Genomic DNA, 23,057 nt, shown 5'->3' with positions numbered 1-23,057 from the left:
TTACAAATAAGCTTAATTGCTTTTGGTTTTAAACCCCCCCCCCCCCCCAAAAAAAAAAAAAATTAGGCTTTCTCAAACAAAAATTAACCTGGCGATTGAGCGGAAGGGTTCGCAGCGCCTCTCCTAGATGGCGCCTGTCACGACACTGAATTTTTGCGGTGGTCATTTTTGAAACCTAATATTCAAAGTATTTGAATTTCACTTTTCACAAAAGAGCAATAAGTTTAAGCTCTTATATTTTAAGAGGTCGTAGCAGATAAGTAAGTTCGAGCTTCTGACTGCATGTGCAGCACCAAAAGCACTTACATTAACGATAAACACTTATTACAATAGTGGGCCACAGCATATTTTGCGCGCCTAACCCGCAGTGGGTTCGAAAATCGATAATACAAAATGGCGGAGACAAGGCACGGTGTGCGCTTCTTAACCGTATTGTACTCGAGAGAGCCGAGGCGTCGCAGGAAGTCACCCAAAAGTTTTAATGGCGATGAGATCGATTAGGTCCAAGCGTCTTCTTCAAGCAGAACCGACGCGCTCTGACTCGACCGCCGTAATGTGCCAGACGCGTTGGTTTTAAGGGCGATTCACACGCTTACGTTGAGTTCGACCGGGTGTGAGGGTTGCCATGGCAACAGATGTGTCGTCTTGCTTGAAACAACCAAATTACGAGCCGCGCAGTGTAAAACTAGCATGGAAGAGGCAGCACTCGATCCGGGTAAACCTCTAATGTTAACTCATAAGGCACCGGGCGTGAGAACGGTATACCTCTCGGAGGATATACGACGCGGAAAACTCGAACAACTCAGCGATGGAAGCCGCACGCTGCACTTTCACTTCTGCTTGAGCATTGCTCTTGATCGCTCTAAATATAAATTTTTCATCTGTTCTAAACGTAAATGTCGCTCAAGCAAAAAAGAAAAAAAAAAAACAAAAAAACTACGTGCTAATAATTTTTTTTGTTGGTTTTAACGATATGTAAACGCCGATTTCAAGAAAGTCATTCGAAGTCATTTCCAACCCAACTCGTGTTATTTCGGTGCTGTTATTTTCTTACGCACCCTCAAAATCTCGAAGCCAAGGAGTGCTTCAACCCAGTTTCTGCAACAAGTTCCAGACGCACGTCTATAACAAGGACTATCCTCGAACGCAGCCTTCCCGATGCGGTCGTGTTTCTCCTGGTCCAAGCGGGCCTGGTCTGTCAATGGGCCTACGATTACGAGCACTACGCGAGAGGCAACCTCACAGTCGCAGACATGTACTCCCTGGTGGCCGTCCAGCAACTCTGCATGCTCCTGGGGCCTTGGTTATCCGCCCTCGTCCAGCCGCTGCGCCTTGTCAAGCCTCTGGTCATTGTGGCACTCGTGTCCGCAGAAATGTCGTGCCTCGCCAAGATCTGGGGCTACTATGGGACGGCGTCCGTCGTGCAGGGGCTCTTCTTGTCCGCTCTGGTAGCTTGCCTCAACCCGGCCGCGCAGCCAGCCGCCCTGGACCTCTGGCAGGTAACCTGATGCACACCTGACGGCCTCGGCAGGCTCAAGCAAAGGTGTACCGCCTTTTTTTAAATTCATTTTATGTATAAGGTCAGCTCTTGGCGATTTCGTGTCTGTGTTGAGGTGTGGCCTGGGTGACATCACGGTGGTATTCTGGTGTCAAGTGAGCTTGTCACATCATGGCGTCACCTGTCGAGCCAGAGAAGCAGCGGCAAGGCGAGGGAACGAGACAGGCAGCCTTTTATTTGTGAGAATTGGTAGGTTCTGGATACCTGCAACGATGCGAAGTTTGCCGACAAAGAAGGGCTTGGCGGTGTCGCTGAGATTGCTGCTGATTAGTCGGCCACACAGCGCCTACGACGAGCTCTTTCTTTACTACAAACTTTCCCGCTCGGCGCTCCCTCCTTTTGCCACGCAGTGTTGGAACTAACGTGTTACAAGTAACGGCATTACTGGTAAGTTGGAACGCGTCAGTTATTTTTTTTTTACTAACGTACTCGTTAGAATCCCACATGACTAACCAGTAAAGTAATGACGTTATTATTTTACGGTATCTGCTATCAGCTTACGTTACCCGCTACTCGTTACTTGTAATTAAAAATGGCCGCATGATTTTTTTGAAAACATACCAATTTTCATTTTGCACACTACCTAAAAGTTGAAAAGAAACCCCAAACGGAGCTATGTATAAGCGGCGTCATTTCAAACTCCTTCGGAAGACACTTTTAACGTTCCCACGACTGGCCCCAAAGGGCGCGAGATTATCGCTGCGCGGAATGCGTCCTTGGTAAGATCATCACCGGCGTACTCCGAGCAGCCGTCTTGCTGGAAAGAGACATCTGTTCAGAAGGCAGGAGTCTGTCGCCGCTCGAAGGGTTTTGCCTCATCGTCCCTAGCCTACTCCAGCTGGTCTCAAACTTCTCTTCGAAACAAATCAGTTCTCGTTCTGTCTACAACAGAAAGGATATACTATAAGTTTGGAAGCGTTGGCGTTCCCACGCTTTGAACCGAAACAAGTGTGTCAGTGATGGCCTGGTGCTGACGTGTCGTTAATTGGAAATGCGACGTTGATTCGTGAAGGAATAAAATAACGTCTTTTTTTTACTACATTAACTTTGATTACATAAAAAAGGTATATTTTGCGTCCGTTACGTGGCGTGCATCCGCTGGTTCCTTTCAGAGCGGTTTCTTCTTCCCAGGCAGGTGCTATGGGCAGGGTTCAATTCTCCGAATCGTGCCCGCCAAGCGTCACGTGTTCGAGGATATACATTACACATCCTGCCGAGGCCAGACAAACAAGCTGGCCCAGCTAAAAGTGGAAAGATCACCGCAGCATTGAACGGCGATCGTCACCAGAAAGACGTCACCATCTTTTACAATCCCTGCCTGCTTGTGCTCTTTGTGTGAGATTCCAACGTATAAATGTGATCTCTACATCACTTTTCTGCTCTAATGCTCCGGCGCTGCTGAGTGGAAATGCATAAATAAGTATTTCCTCTGAAGATGTGTATTGTTGCCGAAGTTTATAGAGGCGGTTTGTTATAAACAGCTGTCCCATATACTAACAGTGAAATACAAAGTAACGACAAACTAACGTAAAAATAATGTCCATTAGTCATGGGAAGTAATGACATCAGTATTTTGTTACATTCGCAAAATGGTAACGGAGCTCTGTAACGCTATTTCTCTACTTAGTTTAGAAACGGGCACAACACTGTTGCGATGCCACTGATCTTGTATGTTTTGTCACAAATTGAAAGACAACTGATTTTTTTTTTTCTGCAGCGAGGTGATTTTTATGAAGGCGACGGCTTAAAGCTGGTTGTAACCTGTTCTGTTGGATTATGTTGGCGTTTGATATGTCAATATTTACTTCCTATAACAGGACTTATGGTCTTGAACGAGCCAGGTGCACGTTCAAACATACAAAAACAATAAGAGATTCAAGTCTGCGACTAGTAATGCTGACGATCAAGCGGGATTGGTTGCATTTGTAGCGTCGCAAATTTCATAGCGTGTTTCCACCTTTACAGCCGATTTTCAGCGCTTTGGGGCAGACATCCGGAAGGGCTATATAACGGCGCCTTTGGCACTCGGAATTCCAAACGGTATCAAGATATGACGAGTGTATAACAAATCTCGAACCTACAAAAAAGGTTTCTGGAACAAAAGTCCGCTTGAGAACAAAGAACGTGATGCAGTCCTATTTTTTTTTTTTTTTTTCAATAATTGTAAGAAGCTCGTACTCCAAATAATATTTTTACTACCAGCAGGGAGCATCGTAATCGGAAATGTGTGTTCCATAGACACTTGGTCACGTGAACCAAAAATGCATTTGCCGGCCTCTTCACAGCAGTCGGGACACTCTCTTTCGCAGAACTACGCCTGCCAAATCGCGTGGACGGCTGCGGCAGTGGCGGTGGACCTGTTCAGGTTCAGCCTGGCCATGGTCTACGGAATGGCGGCGTGCGCGTACCTCCAAGCAGCCATCCTGGTCGCGCGGAAGCTGTCCCCGCCGCAGCACCTGGCGCCGAGTCGCCGGGCCGAGTCCGGATGGAGCCTGGAGGCCAGGCTCAAGTGTCTGGCTGCACACATAGAGGACACGGCGCTCCTAGCACGCGCTGTGAGCGACGTGTGCATCGATGCGGTCGCCATCTTGACGAGGGCAGCTTTCCCTGGCCTGGTGCTCGAATCGTGCTCCTCTCTGCTCGACAGCCCTGGCATGCTCTTCGTGGTCAGGCTGGTGAGCCCCGTTGCGTTTCTTTTACAGCGAAGCTGTTGGCTAGGGTTACGTGGACTTTTTATGTGCGTCAACAAAAACTCGCGCGCCCTCTCTTTGTCGTCGTTCCAAGCGCTTGCGTGCCTAATTTCCCTCCGCTCTCCCGGGGTGGCTGTCCCGTCGCGCGTGTCTACTTTCCGCCGGGTAGCGGTCCCGTCGCTCGTGTCTAGTTTCCTTTGGCTCATCGGGGGGCGATTGTTCGCACCTTTGTTCAAAATGCTGTGTCGCGTCTGTGTCGCGTGCTAAACAGCTTCGCTGAGCATTCACCTTCACAGAATGGAATGGCTCATGATGTTTTTAATGCAGTAGCATTAGCGCCCAGGCTGTTGTCATAGAGCGCAAATTCCGCTGAAATTTCCTAGCTTCCTTCTTCCATTTATGGTAAACATGCAGCGTCGATTTTGACTTAGCCGTCTCTGCCACCGAAGCGTCTCCTCTTTTCTCACTCTCGTACCTACATTTCGCTCCCAGTTGTTATCTGGTGCGGTGGTCATAGGGGCTGCAAGGAAACCGTACTTCTCCACTTGGTACAGTTGCCTCCCCCAACAAGTCCGCACAGCTGTCATATACGTGTGGACAAAAAATCTTTTGGCCCACCGGCTGTGATTCATGAGGCGGAGACGGCTGTCTATGTAATCTTGCTGGTTGCTTCACTGACCTTGAAGGGCTACCACCCAAGATATCCTTGCACTGTCCCATTGACTACCATTCCATGACAACCCAAGGCCTGCCTTCCAACCTCTCGCTGTCGACTTTCAAGGACTTCCCGCACGGTGCCAGGAATGCAAAGAACCGCGTTAACAAAGGTTAGTTCAGGCACCATGTGCACCACCAGCTTTTAAAGTTCTTGAGTCACTAGGAAACTATTTCAGCTTCACAAATTACGCTTTCGGAGGACGTTCGTTCCTCGCATGGCTGCTTTTCTGAAATGTGTGTGATGTTCGGCCAGGTAATCCTGCTTGTTAGTTAGCGTAACGCCCAGATATTTGTATGATTTCTGTACCTGTGCACTTTCACCATTCAGCACCATACTGTTCAGTGTAGCCTCTTACAGCCCGGCCACCTGAATCACTACCGATTTTCTGGTGCTGAACTGAAGGCCGAACATAGACGTCTGATTCTCGCCTATGCTTAGCACTGCAAGTCATCCACCCTTTCTGCAGCCAATACAATATCGTCCACATAAGTGTGGCCCGGTAGCATCCACTCCACCTCTGAGCCGCCTTCCAGGTGTGTAAATGAGAACCCTAGCTTGGATTTGATCAGGCGTTGCTCCAATCCGGACATATAGAGCACGTATAGAGGTGGGGAAAGCGAGCACCCCTGTCTGAGGCTCCATGTTACAGTGACCAGCACTGGTTCGACCCCTTTCATCTGCGTCTTCGCTTGATTTCGTAAGTAGAGACACCGTACGAGAGCAAGCCATTGGTGAGGACAACCAAGCTCTTCCAAGCGTTGCATAAGTCATGTGTGCGGCGCGCTGTCATAGGCCTTCGCCACATCCAGAAAGCAGCGAAGTAATCCTCTTTCCTCCCTTCTGGCGCGACTTCGACACACTACGTGAGGGTGAACAGATTGCCCTCCAGTTGTCGTCCCCTACAAAACGCACCCTGGAGCTCGGTGAGCAGTTCATTGTTCTCTGCCCATGCTGTCATAAGTTCCTTGATTATGTTTGGGGAATACCCTGTAGGCCGTAGAGGTCATGGTCAGGAACTGATAATCTCTAAGGTGCTGTTTGTCGCCTCCCCTCCCGGAATCAGCACGACGCGACCGAGCCGCCAGTCTTGGTGCACACAGGCTCTTCTCCCCGTAGGATCGCTTTGAAGATGTGCGCCATCTACATCTCCGCATCTTTTTTCATGAACTTGGGGAAGCTAGCCGGGATCCCGTCTAGCCCCTTGTAGGCAGGCCCCTCCAGGTCAGCCAACGCACGAACAACCATCACCCGGCCGATGTCCTCTTCCTATTTAGAGTCTGGTTGTCCCGGAGCAAGCCAGTGCTCTCGTGGTGTGGGCAACTCTTCAAGGGCAAGGATTTCCGTCAAGTACGCGGGTAGCTGTTTGCCAAGGCCTTCTGGCGGCTTGGCTTGCACGTGTTCTCGTCTATTATAGTCACTTCCAAGTATTTTTCCTCGAGAGATCCAAGAAACTTCCAAAATATCCTACACACGTCTGTTCCGCTAGATCTAATTTCTCGGGCGTTTTCCGAATTCGCTGTTCTTATTTTTCCTTGGATTAGGTTTTTGGCATAGTACTTGTGGTTTTGATATAAGGTCCACCTTAAATCGACTTCACTCACAGATCCCGCTTCGAGCAACACTCGATGTTGCCTGTTTGCAGTCTGTCTGGCCAGTATGGCAGCCTTGACATCCGCATCCCACCACCATTTACGCCGTCTCCGTCTCCTTGGCTGCCTGTTTCTTGATGAGGCGTTTGAGTTTGGTAACGTAATTTTTGTACACAGGTGTACAAAAATTATTCTCTGTATTATCTTTTCACTATTTTCGAATTTCTCCACAACGCTCTCCACTGCAATCTCAGTCAGGTTCACTTGTCCAGGATACCGCTTACGGTTCTTTATTTTTGTCCATGTGTTCTCGCTGAAATTCAGTCGCAGCCGATTGTGGTCATTGCCGATGCTTATAGGCACCCTCTTCGTCTACCGAGGTGCCTTCTACTTTGTTACCGAGTAGCAGAGATACCAAGGCATATTCTACGCAGGTCTGGCTTCCTCGGGCGCACCATGTATATTGTCCCTCACACCAGGCTCGTAAATTGACAACTTCAATATGCAATTCGTTTGCCAGTTCTAATAACCGGCGTCCGTTAGCATCTTACCACCCGCCAAGTTCACGCAGATGGCCGTTGAGGTCCCCCCTTACTATTACATTTCTATGGTCCTGCATCGCCTTTACATCCTGGATGATACACGCTATTGTAGCCTGGTTCTCCTCGTCACGCGCACTTTCCACCGATAAGTAAATAATGCACACAGATATAGGGAACCCCAATAACTCCCCTTCCACCCAGATGCGGTTTTGGCACCCCTCGGGCGGGACGCTCAAGGAGTGCCACGTTAACGAGATTCGCCATAGGACCCCAACTCCTCCAGCTTTCCGTTGCCCCCCTCCCGGCAGTTGCACACAGCCTAGTGCCATCCAAAACGCACGCCACAGCCAGTGTGGCTGTTGTGCCATCCCGTGGCAACATTGCGAACTTTGAATACGTGTGCTCCAAAACAGTCCAAGGTAAGCGCATGCACTAAGGCACTAATTAAAGGAAGAACCATCGGTGGATTCTTAGGGAATGCTTTGGCATGACTCTTGAGAAACGCCACACACGTCCCATTTTGGAAAACGCTAACTCTCTCCCCTTCACTTTTTTGTTTTGGCTTTCTGTTTTGCTTCATCTGCTTCTTGCTGCCTCTTTTTGACCTCGATACATGGTCAGTGTTAGCGTTTCCCAGAGGGGGGCGTGTGTGGCCTTTACCCAGGGTCATGCTAACGAATTTCCTAAGATTAATCCACCAGCGGATCTTCCTTTAATATTGTTCACCCTTTTGCTGTACTCTGCCTGTCAGAGTACGTCGACGCACTTAGATACGGTCATTCATATCACTCGTAGAAAGAACCACATTCATACCACTCGTGGGAAGAACCGCATCACTATCACTCGTGGAGGAAAACGTGTCCATCGTTTCAACTCCACACACAAATCACGGCCCACGCTCAGCTACTACGGAAACCCAGAGCGAAGAACATCCGGTGATGGCAGAGCGGCAACTGAGCACGCCCACATTCCACCGCGCCGCGGCGCCTCCTCCTCTCTGGCTCCGCGCCAGCTGTACGACGCTCCCTCGGCGAACGAGAATGGTCGTTTTGACGAAAATACGGCGGTGCCTGTCAGTTTGTCAGCGCCGGAGAGAGAGGGAGATGAAAAGGGAGAGGGTGACGCGTGCTGACGTCAGCGCTTCAGACCAATGGGAGTGCCGCACGCGTTATCCTCTCCCCCTCACTCTTCCTTTCTCCCCGGCGCTGACAAACTGACAGACACCGCTAGGTTTTCGTCAAAACACGCGTTCTAATGCTAACGCTTTAAAACACCAATTCCAACGCCTTTTATTTTGGTGTCGAAAGATTCTGTACCCGCCAATGGCAGTAATGCAGAAGTAACGTGCGTTACTTTTTATCATAAACGGTAACGATCTCGTGTTATTTCGCAGTATGTCGATAACGCGTTGATTTTATTTGCGAGCAACCAGTCACGTATATCGCTACTTTTTTCTGCCTCCAACTTTGCCTGCAACACACCCGCAAAGAGTCGGTTGGTCCTATTAACGGCATTAGCGCACACGTATGAGGAAGAGAGAAGGGACAGAAAAGAGCGCTCTTTTCTGTCCCTTCTCTCTTCCTCATACGTGTGCGCTAATGCCGTTAATATGTCTAACTACCAACTAGCCCAGTTATCAACCCTTTTTCGGTTGGTCCTGTCTGCTCGCAGTGCGTGGAGCGTGCCGGCTCCCGCCACGGCCTGTGGGCGTCACAGAGCGGCTGCTGGGGCGTGACGAGCTGGGGCTTGCCGTCCCGGGTGCTGGGCTACGCGCTGGCCGTCGTCAGCATGGCCCTCTACTTCGGGACGGCCAGCTCCGCGCTCGACGTGTGCACCTCGCACTTCCTGGTCGCCTATGCCGTCGCCCTCGCCGCGGCCAGCGAGCCCCCGGCGGCGCCCTGGCACACCACAGCCGGAGGTGGGTCACCTGCAGTCACCGCCCAAGAGACGCACACTTGGATTCGGTCCCTCGTCACTTCAAAGCGGCATTCGCCAATCACAATTCTTGAAGCACGACAGGTTACAGTGGCGTGGATAGCTGTAGACAACTTTTGGGGGGACCAACTGGGTAAATACCACCACCATTAACTAGAATAGTCAACGCCACTAGAATTTTGACGTCATCAGAGTGAGATCGAGCGAAGACACTGATTGGATACGAGTGTTGCGTCAGTGCTGGGCTGGCCCTCGTGTCCAATCAACGCTCCGAAGGACGATCGACATTGGGCTCGGGTCCAATTGGCGTTGGCGCATCCGACCGTGATAACGTTCCAGTGAGGAAGAGTCCGGATTCCCTTCATTATTCTAGAGAATATAGAGGTACAGTGAACTAGAGGAGGGGTAGTGTGATCAGACGCCGACACAAGCCATGCATTGCTGTGAGGCGGCGAAGGTCGAAAGGTCCCGTATGTACGGGGCGGCGCTGTTGTAGCGTGGGCTGGAGGTTATCCGAGCGTACCGTGGGCCTTCGGCGAGAAGGTTGGGCTTGGCTGTTTGGCAGCGCGAACTGGTTCCCGTTCAGATCTTATCCTCGTGTCTTCTGTCGCTTATCTCGAATGAAGTGCAATGCCGAATCGACTGCGATAATTCGGCATTGCACTCACCACCACTCCTCTGGTTCTCTTTAATAGGGGGTATTCACTGGACGCCATATTCGAGGGAGATGTTTAGAGCGCAAGCTCAGAATGAGCTCACAGTAATAGGCAGCTAAGACGGGCAGAATGCGCGTGGCGAAAGAACTGTGGAAGCTCGCCGTCAGCACGCGCTCATCAGTCTTGCACACAGCCAGGCACGCAGCCAGTAGGGGGGGGGGGGGGGGGGGGGGGGGGAGTCCCATGGGGCCCGCCCCCCCCCCCCCCAAACACGAAATCTTCCATTTTGCTGGAGCCTTCTCTTCCCCCTCCCCTCATACAGAATTTTGTCATGGGCGCCCCCCCCCCCCCCCTTCCCCTAAAAATCCTGTCTACGTTCCCGCACACAGATATAGCTGCCCGTGAACACTCCCTATAGATGTGGTTGGTAAATGCAGGCATGTTTGACTACTTATTATGGACAACTCGCGTTGTGAACACTTTTTAAGGGAACGAATGTGTCTATTTCGACACCAATCTGTTATCAAAGGTTACGCATTTCCCAAGCTATCAGGGACCACAGGAATAGTTGATCTGGTGACCGAGGACGACCACGACACTGCTTGTGGTCGTGCTCCGCTTCACTTCAAAGGTTGATTCACGCACTCGCGCGAGTCTGACCGAGTGCAACTGCAACGGCTTGCGACGTTAATCCTTTTATGGAGTTGCTACGGCAACAGCCGTGTCGGCTCCAACAAAACGGTGTAAAAACCGGTCTTGTTGGAGCCGACGCAGCCGTTGCCATTGCAACCCGGACGATGCAAGCCGTTGCAGTTGCAATCGGTTGGACTTGACGGGAGTGTGTGAATCGCCCTGAAGTTCGATCGTATCCGACGACCCGATGGAGGCAATCGGGCAGCGCCAAAAAGTCCATTGTCCCGGCCGTCGTTGTCTTTGTGCTATCATCGGCTAAACCATTCGCGCGCAGAGAACGCGCATCTATCCCGCGCATTTCTCTGTACGTGTTTGGGCTCGCTGGTGATAAACATGCGCACAAAGACGACGTGCGCCGTGACGATGTACTCGTGGGGGATCATCGATCGTTTTTTAGGGAGGGACAAAAATCGGTTGAGGTCTGATCCCATCCCTTTCGGTAATTACTTTGGCTCCCGCGTATATATGTGCTAGCACTTCGTCTTTTCCAACTTTTAGAAGTTCATGTGCAGGGCAACGTGGACTGGCAAAGATCGTTATCTATGGCGTGCGTCACCGAGTGCTCGACAAGAGTTGCCGTGGTGGAACGAGTGGTCAAAGATGGGAAGACTCCTAGAGGTTTTGGAACAGACTCGAATAGAGGGTTTACTGTCGTCGGATAGAAAGGTGGGCGATTTGAATGCAAAAGCTTCGAACGCGGATGCGCGTCTCTGCATCCAGCATGTTGCTGATTTCTCATGTCCACGATGAGATTGAAGAAACGGATGAAGTCAGCTCCGATGACGGAATGATGCGCGTCAGCAGTAAGGAATATCCAACGAAATGTTTGGCGAAGATCAGGGTCGAGAGTTAGGAACTGTCGCCGTAGGTAGTGGTCGGCGATTCGTTTACCGCTTTGAGAGGTGTGACATCGAGACGATGGTGGCGGTCCTCAGATGTTGGAGGAAACACACACACTTCAGCACCCCTTCAAAGAGGAAACGAAGTCTTGTTTTCTTCTCCGTAGTACAGAACAAACAGCTCGTATGAGACTCCTCTACGCTTACCGCCGTCAATGAGTGGTCCTGTCTTTTCCCATGTTGGAAAGGTTTGCACACAGCGGGTAGCTCGCTCGCCAAACTTCCGGTGGTAGCTGCAGTGCAGGTCAGCTGGAGGTAAAATTGGTCGAGGTGGAGCGTGGCGGCGGCTGGAGGAGGGCGAACGCTGATGTCTTGTAGTGGAAGAGTGCTGCGAATTATACGCGGGACTGAGACTTCTGTGGAGATCTAATCAACTTTGGCAGAGACAAAATTCGGAAAGCTTGAGTGTCATCGCAGCTATGTGGAGAACAGGGGACGATGGGACTGGATGAATGTGTTCCAAATCTTACCCAAAATAGATCCGAGTTACTCCCGCGGGTCGTGTCACGTGACAACACAGATTGAAAAACGCTGGACGCGGGTAGGTTTTACAACGCCAAGGTACAAAACCCTTGCCCTGGAGTAAGACCGAGTAAATTTTGGAACACGGCCTATCTGTTAGGTCCAGCTCACCAGTGGTAGAGGCTTGATGCTGCAGATGTTCTCAGGAGAGGACCGCTGATTCATCGGAATTCATCGTTGCGTTCTTTGCTTTTATGACCGGGTCACCGATTTGTTTGGACCATCGTTTATTGAGACATACAAAAATAGGTTGAGATCTCTCACCATTCAGGTCGGTAACCGTTCTAGCTCGCGGCCCGAGTCCACAGTCTCGTATTCCGTGCCGGTAACGCTCGTGTAGAAAGAGCGCCAGCAACGCACCTAGTACTTTCGTCTTGCCTTTTTGTGGACTTAAAGTAAAACGGAGTAAAGCTTTGCCACATCTTGAACACCTGGAACTAGGAACAAAAAGTAAACACACACAGGTGTGTTTACTTTTTGGTGGACGAGTAATCGCATTCACGTGACTGCTGCGCAGGCCTCCTGTCGTCGGGGCTGCTTCTCTGGGGTTGCGGAGGAGATGCGTCTTTCGACGCGGCCCTGGGTTGGTCGTCGATCCTGCTGTGTGTCGGCCTACTGTCCACCCTGGCCGGAGCTCTGGCTCAAGTCGGCGGTTACCTGCGCTGGCGACTCCGCACGTTGCGGAACTGCTTCACGTCGTGGGCAACCATCAGATGCAGCAGGCTGGGGGCCCCGTTTCACGACTGAGGAAACACTACAGTTGTGCTCGTCTGCTGTCCGTCTAGACAGTCCACTAGACGTAGCATCACGAAAGATCGCCCACCTCATAATTTTTCCTATACATTCCACTAGACGTGACATCCCGAATGATCGCCCACCTCATTATTTTCCCTAGACATTCCACTATATTTAACATCCCGTAAAAAATACCCATCTCATTTTTCCCTAGACATTGCATAGACGTAAAATTCTAAAAAATCGCCCGTTTCCAATTCTTCCTTTATATCTTCAGGGTGGGTGTGCGGTTCACTGGGGTTTTTTCAATTGTGGTTAACCACTGGTGGAATACGCCCGCGGTAAGGATGTGTACCAGCAATGCAGTACGCCTTCTTTATAAAATTTGTGTTTCACTCTTTGGGAGTTTTCTTGCTGCTACCCGTCTTGGAGAATGACACGACGCTCTAGTTTAACAACACGTAGACATTAAATCACCGTTATTGTCCGCGCTGCGGTCCCAAAGACCCTCGCGCATACGCTGCGTTGCATTCTGGGAACATGTGGGCCAAGAGCGGAGCGCGTATGAGTTTTGCTCCCCACTGATTCCCACAATGCATAACGTGGTTTTAACCCACGATGAGGTGCTTCAAGTTTTGGAAGAAGTCTATGGCACTTGAACCCCTCGCGGTGGAAATGACTAGGGACGATTTGTCATGCTGGCCACCTGGTTCAACGCTTTGAACCACCAGGTTGCCCACAACCCATGGAGGTAAGAAGCTTCTGGAAGCGCGATGATGCCACCAGAGGTGAAGCCGGGGGAGACTTCGGGTTTGGAGGTACACGCCCCAACGATTAACAAGAAGGAACAAAACCAAAATTCGCTATTGGACTGAAAGGAGAGCTGATTCGGCGCTAATAGCTGTGTTGGTCACCCTTGGGGTCATCTACACGACCACGACCACTACTTCCGGCTGGATTTTCCCGTTAGGCTGGCGAGCCTGAGCCGGTATGTGTTCTCACCTCCATGATTTCTCCCAGCGCAGAGGGCAGGCTCTCACTGTGATCTTTTATTTAAACGGGCTTGGAACGAGAGTCGAAAGGGCCCGGCTTTCTTAGATGGAGTACAGCAAATGTTTTGTGCACTTTATGCTATGGCTAAATTCCATTCTTTCATTTGTAAACCCCTTGCGTTTCAGCCGGCGGCAATGAAACAAACCAACAAGGCTACTGTCTAAAGATCATTTGACCTCTTGAAAACCCAAGGCCGAGGAATGAAAATTAAACGTTCGTCTAAGGCACGGGTCTCAAACATGCGGTTTACGACTCCCAGGGACGCGGCCCGCCAACATCCCGCAGCCGCGAGCCCCCGTTCCCACGCGTCCAGCGCTACATGCGCCATAAAAAAGCTCGGGGTACATTTGAACACTTCTTATGAGTTGTGAATGTGAAAGCATGCACACCGGTCGTCCGCTCCCTTTTTCGTCTGCTGCGTACTTTTCGTCGCCGGTCAGCACGCGTGCTTCCCTGGGCAAGCTGACCTTGGACGCAAAAAAAAGCAAATTGGGTTATGGTGATATTTATACAGCGTGTAGGGACGCTCCGTGTTAAAGGCGCGCTGATGGACGCGCAGCGCCATGGGGTGAGCGGTCGTGGAAACTGAAGAGCGCAGCGGCCAATGGGAGCCCCGTGGACGAGCGCCAGCCAATGGAATCGGAGGCGAAATCCATCAGCTTTACTTCACTCCTTTGGGATCGGGGAAACTAGGTGCCGTTTTCAAGCTTGAAACTGATGACATCAGCTCGCTCCATAGGACGGTTAATGTTTTCGCATTAATAATAGTTCTATATAGTCGATTCATATACGCTTGAAAGCAGCTCTGCTCATATAACGTGTTCGTGCATTTTGCACTATTCTTCCTTTTTCTCCATTGGTGGGAAGGGGCTGAGTATTCCTTCGTTTAAATATGTGCTTCTCAGTCCTTTTTTAGGGAAATCAAGTGTAGCGGCAATACCGTTACTAGGCTACAAGAGCGAGCTTTTTGTTCAAAAAGGCATCTCGGCTGCACGAACTCTCGCTCAGCAGGAGCAACTGTCAAAGATAAAGCTATGAGATTGGGCTTCCGGCCGTCCGAAAAATGCCTTTAAAATACAGGCATTTTTTTTTTCTTTCAAATTTCTAACATCAGGGTTGGTTCAAAGTAGTCGTATATGCAAATAAAAGCCTAAATATGGCAGAACGGTGAGCTCACAAAAAGCAGAAAGGAGAAGGCACCCCTACATAATCACTAGGGTGTCGCAGGGACAGTCGGCAGCTTTGCAACGCTACACACCACTGCTGTTTTTTTGTTTATTTCTTAACGTTAACAACCCTAACGTTGACAGTTCTTTCTCAATCCCCACCCCTGCTCGTTTCGATCTCGATGAGCATCGTACCGACGTGCGGTCGTGTATCCCTACTGCCTGGTGCACGTTAAAAACCACAGGCTAGCGGTTGTTCTGCACTGGCTAAATTGCTCACCTACAGCGAGTGAGTCGTCACAACTTTGAAAATGGCTGACTAACCACTCGCTGTATAAATATCCAAACAACCCTAAATATTATTGCCAATTCCGTAACTGAGAGCATCGCACTCAACGGTGATCGCCCTGAGAGCTCAACGCTTCCGGCTCTTCCCCAATGCCTTTGGCAAGAAAGCAAGTTTCCAAAGCAAGAAAGAAGAAAGGAAACCGAAACATGGAGTGTTCTTACGGGTGAAAAACGGCTTGAACCGATTTAATGGTTACTTAAACCCATTCGCACCCTATAGTGGGTTCACTGGCGCCTATCAAAATGGCTGCCAACTGGATGATCGTTGTAGAACAGCAGTACGAGGTTCGGTCTGCGGCGCGTAAGTAATTCAAGGTTTGCTATATACGAGCAGTATAAGAACCTCACTTTATTTTTTCTTTACGTCAGGAAGTTGTGGGCAAGCATATTTATTGTGAAGCCGATCATCCAGGAGTGAGGAAGCGCGATACTCACACCGCGTACCACCATCAGTGAAAGTTGCGATCACGTGGTTGCGATAGCCGGTTCACGAGAGATCGGTGCAAACGAGCACGAGCGCTTCCCTTGAAATAAGAATGCCCCCATCAAACGAGCGCTCGTGCAAGGGATGCACGCGCCCCTAGAAATTAATATATAAATTTATGAAGCCAAAAAGAAGAGAGATGAAGGCAACAGGGTCGGATGTTGTTCGGAAACCCGCAGAGACTAGCATTGCGGAGGTCATGTCGTGGACTTGCTTCTCTGGTCGCACCTGCTGGCGTCTTGTCGAGCAGGTGACAACAGCGGACGGAAAGTCATCCAGGCACAATTGCCAATCCAGGTATATAGACCGTCGCTAAGCCCTCGGCGCACCCTCACAAATGGCAAACCGGATCGGTGTCTAGCTTCGCCTTGGTCTGTAAAGCTCGCAATAACACATAAAAGAGCTTGTGAATTGAATGTTTTGCCAACTGATTGGTTGGACGAGGAAATGAACGCTGAAACAGTGCTTCTCGTTGACGTAACATCAAGAGTGATTCGCATTATTTTCCTTGTTGCATACACGATCGTTCAGTCCCATACCCCCCCCCCCCCCCCCCCCCCATTTCGGACATGCCTGTTGTCGGTTACATGCTAAAAGTTGAGGGAATCTCCTTTTTCCACTTTAGCAGAGCAAACGCTGGAGTGGTGGGAGGAGCTTCCTTTGGACACTTTACCCGTTACCGACTATAAGGATCGCAAGTTCGTCCGCTTCTTGTAAAGAGATTGCGATGATGCCAAAACGCCGAGCTCTTATTGGCTGATGAAAAAAAAAAGTGGATAGACCTCAAGGCACCAAGCATTGACGTCTACCCTCTATACTTTCAATCAAAGCCCATGAAAGCTCGGCGTTGTTCTGATGTCACCGGAACCCCCGCGCAACAAACAGACGACTTGCTCCCCGCATAGTGAACGATTAGGGAGAAAGGGCGAAAATCCCCTCCCCTGACTGAATTTCAGAAAGGACGTTTCTTACTTCGCGACCAATTCGAAGCGCTTCTGATGGTCCTCGCCCAATGTACCACGAGTGCAGCCTTCGAGCCAGTCCCGAGCCCACTGCGGCGTCCGTGGCGTTCCTGCTGGTCCAAGCGGGCTACGGGTGCCAGTTGGTTTTCGACTACCGCCTGTACCGGGATCGTGGTCTGTCCGCGGCCGACATGTGCGCCCTGGCAGCGATCCAGCTGCTTTGCCTGCTCTCGGGACCGTGGCTGGCTCGCGCCCTCGGGGAACGTCTCCCGAAGCATCTCCTAGTGTCCTGTCTGGTCCTCTGCGCGGTCTCTTGCCTGTGCAAGACCTGGTTCCCAGCGGCCACCGTCGCTCAGGCACTGGCCGTGTCAGTGGCGGCTGCCCTGCTCGATCTGGAGCAACGTCTCGCTGCTGCAACCCTGTGGCAGGTGAGGATAGAGCCCACCTGAAAGACCCCCAAACGACATCACTGATATGGGACGCGACGTTAGCGCTCGGCGACACCAACACGAAGGCCTCTTCGCGACTGCTCTCGTCGAGCTTCAGCGTGTTTGGGGGTTGGTGGTGGTGGGGGGAGGATTCACTAATTTTGACTGGGGCGCCCGATTCGAAGTGAACAGCCGCCACGCATATCCAACGATGACGTAATGCGCGGGAGGAGGCCCATCGGAGTTCCCAGCTTTGCTGACCCCTTTGGTGACCTGAACCGATGACAGATGAACCTTTTTAATCCAGTTAGATGTACGAGTATAAGGTGAACTTTCATCCACCGTGCACGTCTGACCTGACGTTTGTGGGTTTGAGGCATACTAGCTTGTCGATGCCCCAAAACAGTCGCTAAGACACTACACTGGACTGCGCCTATTTAACGACATAATTTATGGTCTTTATTTATCTTTTAGGCTAGATAAGCGGTACGCACGTCGACGTGCGTATCGCTTAAAAAAAAAGAACACAAGTTGTTGTGTCTGCATTGTTTCCCAGACCTACGTCATCCTGGTGGCTTGGTCCATAGCGGCGGTCCAGATCGAACTTCTGAAGATGGACGCCAGGATGCTCTACCCCCTGGCGGCTCTGCTGTACGCAGCGGCAGCCTTGCTGGCGAAACTCAAGTTGAAGCCCGGAACTTGCCGGATGACCGCGGCGGCGCCTTCCGCAAGTACCGCGCCGACGGTCCTGAACGCGTGGATGGATTCGCTGGCCGCTTACCTGGAGAACTCGGCAAACCTGTGCTCCGACGTCAGTATCGTCTGCATCGAGACGGTCTACATCGTGGCGTGGGTCACCTTCCCGGCGTTGGCGGACCTGCCCTGCTCGAACGTGATGGGCTCCCTCGGCATGGCCTTGGTCCTTAGGCTGGTCAGCCATCCTCCCATCACTATGGTCACTGGAAGTTGGAACGTATCTCCAACTGCCCTGTCCATATCCCACCTCCTAAAAAGTGGTCCCTCGACCTCCGCCTAACTACGTCACAAAAGTGGCATGTTGTCGTCGGCCGCGATCCTGGGGGTGTTAGAGCAGCTGCGATGGATCATGAATGTGGCACGCGCTTCTTCTGCTCTAGATCGCTCCCCGGCTTGACAGGCCAGCTAAGACAACGACACTCGCGTTCGTTTTTGCTTTTTGCCAGGACGCCACCAGGATCGCGAGCGGCAGCATGACACGCCGGCTTCTGTGACGTCGTTTGTTGTCGGCAATTCGGGACCACCTTCGACGACAGGCCAACGCGCCGTTTCCAAACGCCCTAACGAGGTGTGGGCAAACAACGCGCAGTTCCCCCATGAGGTGTAGGTACTGCGCATGCGCAGAAAGTAGATCCGCGTCTGCGCACGCGCCCTGCCGATAGCAGCGCCACCGCAGCGCGGAGTGTTTCGCAAACCGCTAGCACCTGACCACACACTCAAAGGGACCAGCCAGTACTCCGACTAGAATGTAAGCTTAGACGCGAAAAGGAGCAACAATTCGTCGTGCCAAATTGTTGATGCGGGAGAGCAGAGCGGTTACATGAAGCCAGTCTTGCCGTATTTCATCACAGAAAACAAAATAAAAAATAAAAGGGAAAACTATAGGCAGTTGCCTACTTACCCCTCAAACTGTCTTAGGCAGAATTTGATTCTTATGAGACACGCAGCCGACGCACACGTTCAGTTTCGGCCGTCCTAGAACACGCCGCGCGCGTCTTTTCGAAAGCGTCGCCTCGTCGTCCTTTCCTGTCCCTTCTCTGATGCGGCGACGCGGAAGATGCTGAGGCGATGGAGCGTTGTACGAAGCGTCACACGTTGACAGGCACATCACGCGTGTCAACCAACGTTATTAGATTAGCTCAGTTGAGGAACTGCTCAATGACGCTGCTTGCACGAGCTGTACCCCCCCCCCCCCCTTCCCCCTCCCCTCGCTCACCACGACTTCCTCCCGTCGTTCGATGCGCCGGACGGCTGCTTTGATAACTGCAGTAACTGCAGTGTGTTCTACGTCTCCGCGAGTGCGCGTGAATCGAGGCAGCTACCGCCGGCAGCCTTTGCAGCATGAAGCCCCTCTATCCTGGGAAAAGTGGCGCCATTCATTGTTGTGGAAATGCTGTAGACACGTGCCGCGCGCCACGTCTGGGTAGAACTAAAGTCACTGGATCCTGGGAAAGTAACGCCAAGCTCCCCGTGTGGTCGCCATCTTGGTCCGTGAAATGAGCAATTTTTTTTTTGACCCCTCCGTTCTTGGTGAGCCGATCTAGATCCGCTGGTGACGGGTAGCTTTATGTAGTGGTTTTTTGTATACCGAGATTATGCTAACCAAACACCGGTGAAACAGGCGTACACCGCCGTACCACCATCAGATGCTCTGTCGGTGCTTGGAGGCACTGAAAAATAAGTTTAATGTTTTAAAATTCGCAAGAACAACAATATAATTGTAAGAGATCCATGGAGATGGGCATGAATAATAAGTTGACTGCATACAGAGTGCCAAAGACTCTTATATTGGCGAGGAACGCCTCCAGTACGATGATGCTTCATGGTATTCTTGGCGCGACTGGTTTAGAACGACCCTCTGGAAGCTTCGAAGATTTAAATGGACCAAGATGGCGATTTCCATGGCAACGTAGGCCGTTTCGTCTACGTTGTCAGCGGCGCCATGACACCCGCATCGCCGGCCCAGCCTACGAAGGCATGTACGTTCGATGTTTCCTGCCCGCCCGGCGCGTCGGTGGATTCTATCTTCGACGCGGCGGCGGCCATTGTCGGCACTGCCGAATTGTTCTCCGTGCAGCATCTGGGAGGCAGCAACTTTCAGATGTCTGTTACATCGTCATCGGCCATGAGCCGAATCGTCAACGCCGGGGCTCTGACCATCGGCGGAACAAGCGTCCCCATCGTCCCGGTAGGCCCGCAAGTAACGTCCATTACGTGCCTCTACCTACCGATTTATGTGAGAAACGAAGCCCTCGCCGCGGCCCTGTCGCTTTACGGGAAGGTTCTGGATATTCGCTTCGGCGTCTACCAGGACCACCCCAACCTCCGGACGGGTACCCGCTACATCCGAATGGAGATGAAGGAGTTTACCCCGGTGCCGAACTTCCTCCGCGTCTCCGGTCATCGGGTCACCTTCGACTACCGCGGTCTCAAGAGAGTCTGCCGACGCTGCCAGCAGGAGGGCCACCTCAAGGCGGCCTGTAACGTGCCCTATTGTGCCCGCTGCGCCGCCTTCGGCCACGACACCGTCGGCTGCGCGGACCGGCTGCGGACGCTGCGGAGCGGCCCACGCCACGGTGGACTGCACCCAGCGTCGCAGCTACTCAGCCGTGGCCGGCTGCGGCCAGGACGACTTCCCGGCCTTGACTCCGGCGTCCCAGACTCCGAAGTCCCAGGGCAGGCCTCCTACCACCCCTACTCCCCCTCCTGCGGCGACGGCCGCCACCCAAGGGTCCGGTGACACGCCTGCCCCCGCCGAGCCCCCAGTGACGACCCCGTCCGAGCTCGCCCCGACATCGCAACAGTCGAAGCCGGCATGCGCCACCGACGCGAATTCGAACGCGTCACAGGACGCCACCGAGGCCGCGCTTTCGAATGCGGTCCACACCGCATCTGTGCACGCGCCCACTCCCACCAGTCCCGGCTCAGAGGAAGTACTGGTGAAGGAGGAACGCCCGCGAACGCCGGAACTCTGCCCCAGCCCGCTTCCCAGCTGGAGCGACATTACGGAGGACTCTGCCTCATCGTCGGACGACCGCCTCGTCATCGACGAGGTTGCCCACGACAAAGACAGCGCTCTGCCGCGCGGCCGAGATCGTCGCCGCGGCACCTCCGAGGAACTCCGAAAAACCTGCAGCCGCAGTCGCAGCCCGCATGGCGGTGCCGAAGACGGGAAGCGAGATCTTTCCAGCAGCGGCGAATCAGGGTCCCCAGGATCCACTCCAGCATCGGCAGCGGCTCCCAAGTGGTTGCGGAAGGACCTCGTCGCGCTGTCTGACAGCTCGTGCATCACATCCGATACATCCACGGACTAGCAGTGGACACAACGACCCCCCCCCCATCCATCCCCTTTTCGCGCACCTGCGAGTCATCACCCTGAACGTTCAGGGCTTCCGCAGCGTGACAAAATAGATCGAGGTCATCCAGTTCGCCCGAACCGCCCGTTGCGACCTCCTGTTCCTGCAAGAAACGAACTTCCACAGGCAGCGCGACGTGGACCTCTTCAAGCAGCGGTATGGGGTGGATTGTTTCTTTTCATACGCCACTACACGGAGCTCGGGGGTAGGGGTCATTATCTTTAACCGCTCGCTCCTCCGTCTCAACGCGTGCTGCTTTGACCCCGACGGGCGGTACATCGCTTTTGATTTCTTCGTGGACGGCACGCGCTTTCGTGCTGTGGGCGTGTACGCTCCAGCCCAGCGTTCGCAATCCCCGGCTTTTTTCAAGAGCCTGGACGTCCATCTGCTCGACGCTCGCCACTGCCTGCTCCTCGGCGACTTCAACTGCGTCGTCGATTCCCGGCGCGATGTCAGGGGCCCAGGCTACGGACGCACCACGTGGAACGCCGGCGAGCTGATACGCCTGATGCGACACTTCGACCTAGTGGACTGCTGGACTCTGCTCCATGGCACCGCTTTCGAGCATACCTGGCAACGAGGAAACTCGAGCAGTCGCCTGGACAGGTGTTACATCTCCGAGTTTCTGAGCCCCTCTGTCACCGCCTGCTGCGCAATGAACTTCCCTCCCTCCACTACGTACATCTCCGACCACCGTCCGGTACTCGTAGAGCTCCGCTTCAGCAGCAAAGCCAGTTCTCAACGCACCTGGCGTCTCGACACCCGACTGCTGCGAGACAAAACAAGCCGCGACTGCCTGAGAGAAACCTTGCGCCGGTCCCTCCATGGAGCGGCACCAGACCCCTTGACCTTTGACCGGCTTCAAGACAGCTGGCGGGTGGCGTGCGTGGCGGAGGGTCGTGCACTGCGTCGGCGGCACGCCGAGCAGCTCCGAGACACCTCTCTGCGAATTCGGATCGTGCGACGGGGCTGCGCGGGGACTCCGCTAATGCGGGGCTACCTGCAGCAGCTCCTCGACCGTTACCAGCGACAGCTACGACTTTGTACCAACGCAGCCACAGCTTACCACGGACGGGTCGGGCCCTCGGCTCACCCCGAGGTGCTGCGCTACGCCCACCGCACCGAAGTGCGGGAGCGACGCGTCCCTTCAGTGCCGACAACCCCAGGCGCGCCAACAACACCAGGCCAACCGTCGGTCTCCGGTTTCAGCGCCCACTTCCGGGCCCTGGCAACCACCGAATCGGCGGTGGACCGTGCGACCCTCGTGGCGCACCCCTTCCTACGCGATCTCCCGCAAGTTCCCGAAGACCTAGCCGCACACCTGCACGAGCCCCCCAACCCCGAAGAGGTGCTTCTTGCCCTGTCAAGAATGAAAACTGGGTCCGCGCCGGGCCCAGATGGGTTTCCCGCCGAATTCTACCGTACCTTCTGGGACGTGCTGGGCAACTATATCTGTGCCGTGCTCCGGGAATTTTTCACGGAGCACCGCCTTCCAGAGTCGTTCCGCCGAGGCAGAATCATTCTTCTGCCTAAGGAGGGAGGAGACCCCAACGACCCGGGCGCGTGGCGTCCCATCACGCTACTCAACGCAAGCTACAAGCTGCTAGCGTCGATCATCACGCAGCGCCTCCACGGCATGCTCCCGGACGTGGTGACACCCCACCAGACGTGCTCGATCGTCGGCCGCAGCATTCAGACCCTGACATCCCTGACGAAGGACGTGGTGCAGTACACGAACGCTCGCCAAGCCAGAGGCCTGATCGCCTCCCTCGACCAAGCGAAGGCTTTCGACCGGGTGGAGCCCGTTCCTCCTGGCCGTGCTCACCGCTTTCGGTATTCCCCCTGAAGGGGTTCGACTCTTCGAGACGCTCTACAGTGACATGAAGAGCGACCTCTGTCTAAACGGCGGTGTGACGGCCAGCTTCCCCGTCACCCGGGGGGTCCGCCAGGGCTGCCCGCTCTCGCCG

The sequence above is a fragment of the Ixodes scapularis genome, unplaced genomic scaffold (genome assembly GCF_016920785.2).
Source record: "Ixodes scapularis isolate PalLabHiFi unplaced genomic scaffold, ASM1692078v2 PGA_scaffold12__126_contigs__length_90152505, whole genome shotgun sequence".
NCBI lineage: Eukaryota > Metazoa > Arthropoda > Arachnida > Ixodida > Ixodidae > Ixodes > Ixodes scapularis.
This window is presented reverse-complemented; position numbering follows the sequence as displayed.